A 10,594-nucleotide genomic window follows, 5' to 3' on the forward strand; every position below is an offset into this window, starting at 1 on the left:
TGTCTTGTCTTAGTCTTTTTCTTCTTCTTCTTTGAAATTCGTTTGGCCATGTCTTCAGCTTTTCGTTTCTTAGATGAAGGAGAAACAGGAGCTGGAACTTCACGGATAAAAAATCCTTGATGAGTAATATGCGGTTTTTGAATCACATTGGAAGGTGGAGATCTTTGCGAACCACTATATCTCTTATTTAGTCTTCGAAAAACCCCAGTCTTGGATGGAATAGTGACTAGAGCTTGTTCATCAATAACAGGTTCAACTGGCTTGACCAAAACATTCGAAACTTGGTCATCTAGCTTTGCCTGTTTCTTTGGGGACTTTGTTTTCTTTGATTCTTGAACTGTTTTCTCAGGAGTAATGGTGACATTCTTCTTTGACTTTGTGGATTTCTTTGAAGGACCAACGACCTCGTGATCGATGCATGGATCATGAAAGCCAAAAATGTGATGGAGTAGTGATTACTAGTGGGCTAGAAGGTGGTTTGGGCTCAATGGTTGGGTTGTGCATGGCAACCCACAAATTGAATTAGGTTGCATGAAGGCTAGGGCAACATTTTTAAGGCTTCATAAGTGCTAAAACCCTTACTTTTTTACTTCATAAAGCCTCCTAGCCGTTTTTATCACTCTTTGGTGGATTAGAGTTACACTTTAATGCTTCCGATGGCTCATTAATGCTTCTTATGGCTCCTTAATGAAGCATAGAAATTTTTTTCTTCAAGTGTCTTGGACGTTTTTTTTGTGTTATTTCAAGAGTTCCCTTAATTTTCATTTACTAGATTTAATGAATAATTGGTTGGTTGGCTTGTAACCACCAAGTTTGTAATAAAGGCTTCATATAAAGCCAAGTTTATGCATGGGAAAGAGAATGCACGAATTTTAATCAAAGAACTCTTATTTTCACTTTGAATTATTGTCATAGTTCACAAATTATCATCTTTTGGACGTGATCCTTGAGTTGATCAAATTCAAACTAATAGGTCTTAGTTTGTCTTCAGATTTACAAGCTATAGGTCTAGTTTGTTTATCAAATCTATCCTTTTCATTCCATATATTTGTGGTTGTTATTCTAGCTTAATTTACCTAAACACTACCCTACTCACTAAATCAAGCCCATACACGCATCATAAGTGGTATCAGAGAGCAGAATGGATTTTGATGATCCGGAGTTCCTACAAAATCTTCGAGAAGCATTGAGAAACATCCAAGAAGGTGGAAATCGAAGGCAACCCCGCCGTGGTGAACATAGGGTTGTGGAAGAATTCAAGGTGTCTGAATTGCATGAATTTGTTGGTGGAACCGATCCTGAACGCTACTTGGAGTGGGAAAGGAAGATTGAAAGAATGATTGAGTTCAAGGAAGTGGATGACGAAAAAAGCTGCAAGTATGCCATTCTCAAGCTAAGTGGTGGTGCTTCATTATGGTTTGAAGGGCTTAAGGCCAAGAGAACCCGTGAAGGCAAAGAAAAAAATTTGTTCTTGGCTTTCTCTAAAACGAAAGCTAAGAAAGAGATATGTTCCTTCTACTCATAGAATTGCCACCTAAAAGAAGATTGCTGATTTGAGGCAAAGAAAAATGAGTGTTGGAGAATACATTGATTAATTTGAGAAGTTGTCCTTGATGGGGGATATTGAAGAAATTGAAGAACAAAAAATGACTCGTTTTCTAAAAGGTTGAACTACAACATTGCCAATGTTGTGGAGTTGTATCCTTATGCTGATTTTGGAACTCTTTGTGGTTTGTGTTTGAAGTTGGAGGGGCAAGCCAAAGCATGTTATGGTGGGAGTTCAAGTTCAAGTCTCGAAAGTCCCAAGTCAAAGTCGTGGTCCAAGCCTGAGTCTAGCAATAGACAAAATTCTGTTTCTAATCCTTCTGGTTCTAGTAATGTTCCCATTGCTCCTAAACTTACTAGTGGTACCAAAGAAACTAGTTTGGCGAAAATTAGATGTTTCAAGTGTCAAGGTTTTGGTCATTACCAAAATGCTTGTCCAAACAAAAGGGTGGTGACTTTAAGGGAGGGCGTTGAATGTCGTGAAGAGTTGGAGGAAGAAGAGAGGTTGGCGGGTATTTTTCATGATATACAAAAAGAAGAGGAGGAAGAGGAGGAGGTAGAGTATGAAGCACCGGTGTATGATACATTTTTGGTGCTTAGAACTCTTAAAACTCAAGGGGTTCAAACTGTGGCTGATATGGATCAACGAGACCAATTGTTTCACACCAAATGTTTGGTTAGAGACAAGTGGTGTAGTTTGATTATTGATGGTGGAAGTTGTACTAATGTTGCTTCTAATGAAATGGTGACCAAATTGGGTTTGTCTACTACAAACCATCCAAAACCATATGTTCTTCATTGGTTGGATGATGGAAGCAAAATAAAGGTGACAAAACAGGTTATAGTTGGTTTAACTATGGGGTCTTATGAAGATGAAGTGTGTGATGTTATTCCTATGGATGCATGACATATTTTGTTGGGGCGTCCTTGGCAATTTGATAGGGACGTGTTACATAGAGGGATGAGCAATGAACATGAGTTGAAACACAACAATAAAAAAATTGTGTTAAAACCCATGTCCCCAACAGTGATAAGGTCCATGAATTCTAAACAAGTAAAGAAACCTAATCTTTCTGTGTTTGCTAGTGAATGGGAGGTGGAGCAAGTTCTTGACAAAGGTGATGTGATTTACATGATTGTGCCCAAAGATCATGCAAAGGTGGAGAAGACGGTGCATGGAGAAAACGCTATTGCTGATTTGCTTTTAGAGTTTCAAGATGTGTTTCCAAGTGAATTACCACCGGGTTTGCCTCCAATCCGTGGTATCGAACACCAAATTGACCTTATTCCGGGTGCCCCTTTGCCTAATAAAGCTACCTATAGATGTAATCCGGAGGTGAAAAAGGAGTTGCAAAAACAAATTGATGAACTCATGAAAATGGGTTATGTTCGTGAAAGCCTAAGTCCTTGTGCTGTTCCAGTTTTGTTGGTTCCAAAAAAAGATGGTTCTTGGAGGATGTGTGTTGATAGTAGGGCTATTAATAACATCACCATAAAATACCGATTTCCTATTCCTAGAGTTGATGATTTGTTAGACGAGTTGCATGGTTCTATTGTGTTCTCAAAAATTGATTTGAAAAGTGGTTACCATCAAATTCATATGCGTGAAGGGGATGAATGGAAAACAGCCTTTAAAACTAAACATGGCTTGTATGAATGGACCGTGATGCCTTTTGGTATAACTAATGCACCTAGCACTTTCATGAGACTAATGAATGAAGTGCTAAAATCTTTTTTGGGCAGGTTTGTGGTGGTGTACCTTGATGATATCTTGGTATATAGCAAGAGCTTGGAGGATCATTTGGTGCACTTAAAACAGGTTTTCGAGACGCTTAGAGCTCAAAAACTCTATGGGAAGCAAGAAAAATGTTCGTTTTTGGTGGAAGAAGTGGGATTTTTGGGTTTTGTGTTGTTAAGAAATGGCGTGTCCATAGACCCATCCAAAACTGAAGCAATCAAGTCATAGCCTATTCCTACTAACATTTCTGAAGTTAGATCATTTCATGGTCTTGCTTCTTTCTATAGAAGATTTGTTCGTGATTTAGTACCATTGTAAGTCCCATAACAGGTTGTTTGAAGAAAGGAGTGTTTGCATGGGGAGAAGAAGCTCAAAAGGCGTTTGAGAAACTCAAGGCATTTTTGTGTGATGCTTCTATTTTGGCTCTTCCAGATTTTTCTCAACCATTTGAAGTGGAGTGTGATGCAAGTGGAGTTGGTATTGGGGATGTTTTGATCCACTCCAAATGTCCTATTGCTTATTTTTCTGAAAAGTTGGGTGGTGCTCGTTTGAATTATTGCACTTATGATAAGGAGTTTTATGCTATTGTTCATGCTTTAGATCATTGGAGTCATTATTTGCGTGCAAATCATTTTATTTTGCATTCCAATCATGAATCCTTGAAGTACATCAATGGGTAAAAAAAGTTGAGCACAAGACATGCAAAGTGGGTGGAGTTCTTGCAATCCTTTCATTTTTCATGCAAATACAAGGATGGCAAAAGCAATGTGGTGGCTGATGCACTCTCGAGGCGTTACTCATTATTGGTGACTTTGGATGTTCGTTTCTTGGGATTTGAAACTCTAAAGGACCATTATCAATATGATATGGACTTTGGAGATATGTTTTTGAAATGTGCAGGTGGTCCTAATGGTGAATTTGTGATTCAAGATGGCTTTTTATTCAAAGGCAATCGCCTTTGTGTCCCAAAACATGTAATACGGGAGTTGCTGATTCGTGAAGCTCATGGCGGTGGTTTGGCTGGTCATTTTGGCATTACCAAAACTTTGGAGGTGCTTAAAGAACATTTCTTTTGTCCAAAAATGTTGGGGGATGTAACCAACATAGTGGGCAAGTGTGTTACATGTCACATGGTGAAAACAACTTTCAAGCATGGTGTTTACACTCCTTTTCCGGTTCCTATTTGTCCTTGGGAAGATGTGTCCATGGATTTCATTATGGCTTTGCCTAGAACTCAAAGGGGGAAGGATTCCATTATGGTGGTGGTGGATAGGTTTTCAAAAATGGCTCACTTTGTGCCATCTCATAAAACCAATGATGCATCTAATGTGGCTGATTTGTACTTTAAAGAGGTGGTTCGTTTGCATGGTATTCCTAAAACAATTGTTTCTGATAGGGATTCCAAGTTTCTAAGTTACTTTTGGAACACTTTATGGAGGAAAGTGGGTACTAAGTTACTTTTTAGTACATCCCATCATCCACAAACGGATGGGCAAACGGAGGTGACTAACAGAACTTTGGGTACTTTGTTGAGAGGGTTGGTTAGCAAAACTCAACAAGATTGGGACATCAAACTTGCACATGCTGAATTTGCCTATAATCGTTCTCCTACTTATGCAACAGGTCATTCTCCTTTTGAAGTAGTGTATGGTGTGAATCCTTACATGCCTTTGGATTTGATTCCATTGCCAAAGGATGAATTGGTTCACAAGGATGCTAATGACAAGTTGAAGGCCATGATGAAACTACACCAACAAGTTCGTGAGAAGATTGAAACTGTGAATGAGTTGTACAAACATAAATCAAACAAGCATAGGAAACCATGTGTCTTTAAAGATGGTGACTTGTGTGGGTGCATATGAGGAAAGAACGTTTCCCTAACAAAAGGAAAAACAAGTTAATGCCAAGAGCCGAAGGTCCTTATAAAGTGGTGTCACGTGTCAATGATAATGCTTATAAGGTAGATTTAGGAGGAGACCATGGAGTGCATGCTACCTTTAATGTGGGAGATCTTTCACCTTATCTTGATGATGATGGACTTGATGAATTGAGGTCAATTCCTTTCAAAGGGGGAGGGGATGATCCATGCATGGATCATGAAAGCCAAAAATGTGATGGAGTAGTGATTACTAGTGGGCTAGAAGGTGGTTTGGGCTCAATGGTTGGGTTGTGCATGGCAACCCACAAATTGAATTAGGGTTGCATGAAGGCTAGGGAAACATTTTTTTAAGGCTTCATAAGTGCTAAAACCGTTACTTTTTACTTCATAAAGCCTCCTTGCCGTTTTTATCACTCTTTGGTGGATTAGGGTTACACTTTAATGCTTCTGATGGCTCATCAATGCTTCTTATGGCTCCTTAATGAAGCATAGACGTTTTTTTCTTCATCCTCAAGTGTCTTGGACGTTTTTTTTGTGTTATTTCAAGAGTTTCCTTAATTTTCATTTACTAGATTTAATGAATAATTGGTTGATTGGCTTGTAACCACCAAGTTTGTAATAAAGGCTAAATATAAAGCCAAGTTTATGCATGGGAAAGAGAATGCACGAATTTTAATCAAAGAGCCCTTATTTTCACTTTGAATTATTGTCATAGTTCACAAATTATCGTCTTTTGGACGTGATCCTTGAGTTGATCGAATTCAAACTAATAGGTCTTAGTTTGTCTTTAGATTTACAAGCTATAGGTCTAGGTTGTTTATCAAATCTATCATTTTCATTCCATATATTTGTGGTTGTTATTCTAGCTTAATTTACCTAAACACTACCTTACTCACTAAATCAAGCCCATACACGCATCACCTCGTTGGTCAATAACTTCCTAGTTTCAATGCTAGAATCAACAGTCTTCGTATATTCCACTAACACAAAATTTGTCGGATCAACACAGTTTAACATTGCGTCAGGAATTCTTGCAATGTGTGTAAATATCTCAGCATCATCAGAAACCTCCTTAGGAAAATGATATTTCATGAATTCAATAGTTTCCTCATCAACAGACACATGAATCCCTTCTTTATCATAGAAATATCGAAGAATGAGACTCCAATACCTTGCACAACATTCGTGTTTTCTACACTTTTCTGAAATTCCTTCCACAACTGTGTAGATTAGTCCACAGGAATATCATAGCACACACATGCAACCATGGCATACACTTCTATTCTTCCTTTATCAAGACCAACACTGCGACCATTCAAGCAACGTAAGAAGATTCCAAATAGAAAATTCTAGATAGTCGGAAGACCAGACTTCTTAAAATCACTTATCTTGGTGAGTGGGGGTTGATGACCTATCTCATTAAACATATGGTTGACTTGGGTAAAAGAAAGAGCAGCAAATGGTGGTGAGTTAGGAATTTCCAGAATATGACAGAACAATTTCTTCGTCAAACGAACCTTCTTGTCATTTACCAGATTAAATGTAATGAAATCTAGGGCTTTACTGTAGGTTGCAGTGGATCCTACTTGTGAAAGCCAGGATAGAGGAACTGCAAAAGAGTTGAACATGGCTGTTGAAAGAACACAACTTTTGAGAGCAACCACCTACATCTTCAAATCATCAGGATAAAGTGATACGCCTCCTTCGACTTGATAGTTTGTTCCTTGGATCTTCATGATTGGTTGAGAAGTAATGTCTTCTGTGGTTTGGGATGGTGCATCAACATCAGCAGGATTAGCCATGATTAGGGTTTTGAAAGCTTCTGAAGAACAAATTGACTTTGCAGAGAGAATTTTGGAAATTTTCTTTTGAAAGCGTAAACTGATAAAGAACCCTTGAATCCCCTTTTATATGTAACCCTGAAGTTTGAATTTGAAGTGGGATATGCATTTAATGAAATCCAACGTGGCACCTTGAAACTCGCAACATACGCCGATAAAGTAGCCATGTATGAAAAGTAACTATCACTTCTCCTTGAAATCCGGAAAGAATATGAGACGTCACATCAAACAACCTGTTTATTTCTCCCAATAGAATTTTAACCATCGCCAACCTTCAGATGGAGGTAAGGCTCTTTCACTTTTGGGATTTAAAGCGAAGTCATGTGCCAAACTATCGAAATCATCAGCCTGAGTTGGTATTACTCAGAACCTCAAGGATTTCGTGTGTGCAGTTTGCCAAAAGAATAAGATATTGATGTGCACGATAGTACCCACTAATTTTATAATTTATAACCTAACTAACTAACTAACTAAAATGCACCTAGGCAGTGTACCTAGTCGAATTATAGAATAGTTTGGTAAGTTGGATGTCGATCACAGGGAACAGTGTTATTAATTAATCTATTTACTACTAAATTAATCTAACTATTAATAAACTAAAAAGGGGTTTTTATCTAATTTTCCAAGTTTAGATGAACTTAATGTTGGATTAGTGTCTAAGTCCATAACTATCTTGGTATGTACTTGACCCGATGGTGCATGGTCCTTTTGGGTTGCCTTCACCAAAGCAACTTGATTGGAGAAATAAATAAAGAGAGAGGTTATTTTGATTTATTAATATGTTATAAGAATAATATATTAAAGAAGAAATCATATTTGTTTAATTAATATTGGTCAATAATTAATTAAGAATTAATTTTGTGATCAAATGTAATTAATTAAACTAGAGGGGCTGAATTGTAATTATGTGATTGTTGCAAAATAGGGCAATGGTTATCCTTGTTAAAGGATGGACGAATTCAAGGATAAGGATATCCTTAAAATCGTCCAAGGTCCAAGAGATAGGGATTTCCAAGGCTTATCTTATGGTTGCTTGATGGGCAAGTAACTAGATAAGGATAAGGACTGAAACCCTAATCCCAACCCTATATAAAGACCCCTAAGGCCTTAGGATTTCATACACTTGATCCCTAGAAGTCCTAAGGACGAAATCTTATACCTCTCCTCTCTCCTTATACCTTCTCCATTTGCTCTTGGTGTTTGTAAGCCATTAGAGGAGTGACACTTGTGACTCTAAGCCTTCCAAACTCAATTCAAGGAGGAATTGGGATTGTTATTGCTACATAACAATCAAGGTAATATCATAAACCTAATTATATGGTAATGTTGATTTCCATATTCTAGAATTAGGGCTTATAGTCTTGGATTCAAAGAATGTACAATAGAGAAACCTAGATCCAAGCATTAGGGTTTGTATGAGCACATAGGATGTCTTATGACCAAAACCCATCAGTGGTATCAGAGCCTTGATTGGTTTCAATTGTATTGATGCATTGTATATCTGAAAAATTCGTTTTTTGGTGTTTTGGAGGCTGGACTCGCCGAGTCCATAGCTGAACTCGCCGAGTCCAAGGTGACTCGACGAGTCCAAGCTTGACTCGACGAGTCAACTCGTCAGATGGGGATATCTTCGCGATTTCTTGCTGTTTTTGCCTTTGGATAGTTACCTTATCATATTAGATCAATATAAATCCGATTTTATGATATATTTGACTATATTCTTGATCTAATTGAAGATATTTATCAATTAATAAGATAATTGTTTCCTTATGTGATAATTGATTAATTATTTTGACTAAATTGATAAATTGTTTTGCAAGAAATCATTAAATAAATCAAATATGGATAATTATGTGTTTAATTGTTAATTTAGATTATTTGTTATTTGATCCTTGTTGTTATGAAAAGTTTCATATTTTCCCTTTAGGTTTTATAGTTTAAATTTGAACCCAAAAGTTTTGTTGTTTTGAAATTTAAATAGTTAAAACCCTAATGTTTTGAAAAAGGTTTCAAAACTTGCCCTCAAGTTTTGGAATTTAAATTTTGATTAAATGGTTTAATTTTGATGTATATTTAAATTCTAAACCCTAATGTGTTGAAATGTTTCAAAACTTGCCCTCAAGTTTTGGAATTTAAAAGTTGATTAAAAGTTTAATTAGGAATGTTAAATTCTAAAACTCTAGTATAGTTTTGAAAAAGTTCAAATCACACCCTTATGGTTTTATTAATTAATTAAGGAGTATAATTAAAGGAAGTTTAATAAATCCATAAAAGTTTAGGTTTACAATTTAATTGAATTAAAGGTATAATTGTTAAATTAGACCACCTAGTATTTTGAAAGTATAAAATACACCCAATACTATATATATAACATTAAAAGTCTAACATTATATATATGTATGAGTAAAAGTCAGTCTTACCGTTAGTAGGCCTCAGTCACAAAGCTAGTCTATAAGGGGTGTTTAAGGAAATTGCCTATAAAATGGCGATTGAATGGGTATCCACTCTTACCCACTGCACTCTTGACTAGTGGAGGGTCGTTAGCCGAACGGGTAGGATGGGACAAAACCTTCCATTATAAGTACAACGAAGTATAAAAGTAACTAAACGTTTTCATAAAATTCCCAATCTTAGTTACTTAGGAAAAAGTGAATTGATGCAATTCCATGAAATTACACTTTGTCCCCTTGTGAAGACGTTAGTGGAGCGTGTGTGGTTTACCAGCACACTAAATGGTTCTAAGCAAAGGTAACAAAGGGTGACTCAATGTTTGTCATAGTTCGGTGGAGCGTGTGTGGTTTACCGGCACATCGAATAGGTGACTGTAACATGTGAGGGCACCATGTAAGTTTGCATGGTTATTCACACCCGCTTTGTGATCCTTGGCATCCCAGTCACAAACAAGAGGGGCATATCGAGATTTAAACATGCCATTGAAAGTTCAATGAATCTCAAAGGATCTAGGAGTTTTCATAGATTTAAAACTTAAATTTCTTTTTTCGTTTTTTGTGTTGGAAATTAGTGAATCGTCATTCACTTACCTTCAAATATTCTGCAATTAGGGTTACAGCATCCCTCTCCCGAGTTGTAGAATATTGTGTTGGGTCCTAGCCTTAGTATTTCATTTGGGTGATTTACTAAGGACTCAATCAATCAACTAACTTGAATTTGTTTTTCTCCCGTTTTGTAGATGTCAAAGTTCGAAAACTATGGTCTTCCCAAATCTTGTGGAACAAGCATTCCATATGAAGATGGTATTCCACGATTCAATCGAGGAACGAGAAATCATGCTTCACTTCCTCCTCCTCCTCCTATTGTTCTCCCCAACCCACAAGATCGAAGAATTGAAAGGTTCAATATCACCAAAGCCCTATTGGAAATGAAACATGAAGATGGTGAACCCGTGTGTGCCCACGTTCTAGGAATGAAATCACACATTGATAGGTTGATAATGTTGGGTGTGTCATTCCCAGATGAGTTGGCTGTGAATTGGGTTTTGCAGTCACTTCCTGAATCATATAATGAGTTCAAAAGAAAGTATTATATGATGAATCATGACGACAACCTCATTGACCTAACTTACATGCTCAT

At 37.0% G+C, this 10,594-nt stretch overlaps 1 pseudogene; it reads left to right on the plus strand.

Moving 5' to 3' along the window:
• Positions 1–1,141: 1,141 nt before the first annotated feature.
• LOC145008373 (uncharacterized) lies at positions 1,142–6,851 on the plus strand (annotated as a pseudogene).
• The last annotated feature ends 3,743 nt before the right edge of the window (positions 6,852–10,594 follow it).

Source organism: Lactuca saligna, chromosome 1, assembly GCF_052625555.1.
Source record: "Lactuca saligna cultivar CGN05327 chromosome 1, ASM5262555v1, whole genome shotgun sequence".
Lineage (NCBI taxonomy): Eukaryota > Viridiplantae > Streptophyta > Magnoliopsida > Asterales > Asteraceae > Lactuca > Lactuca saligna.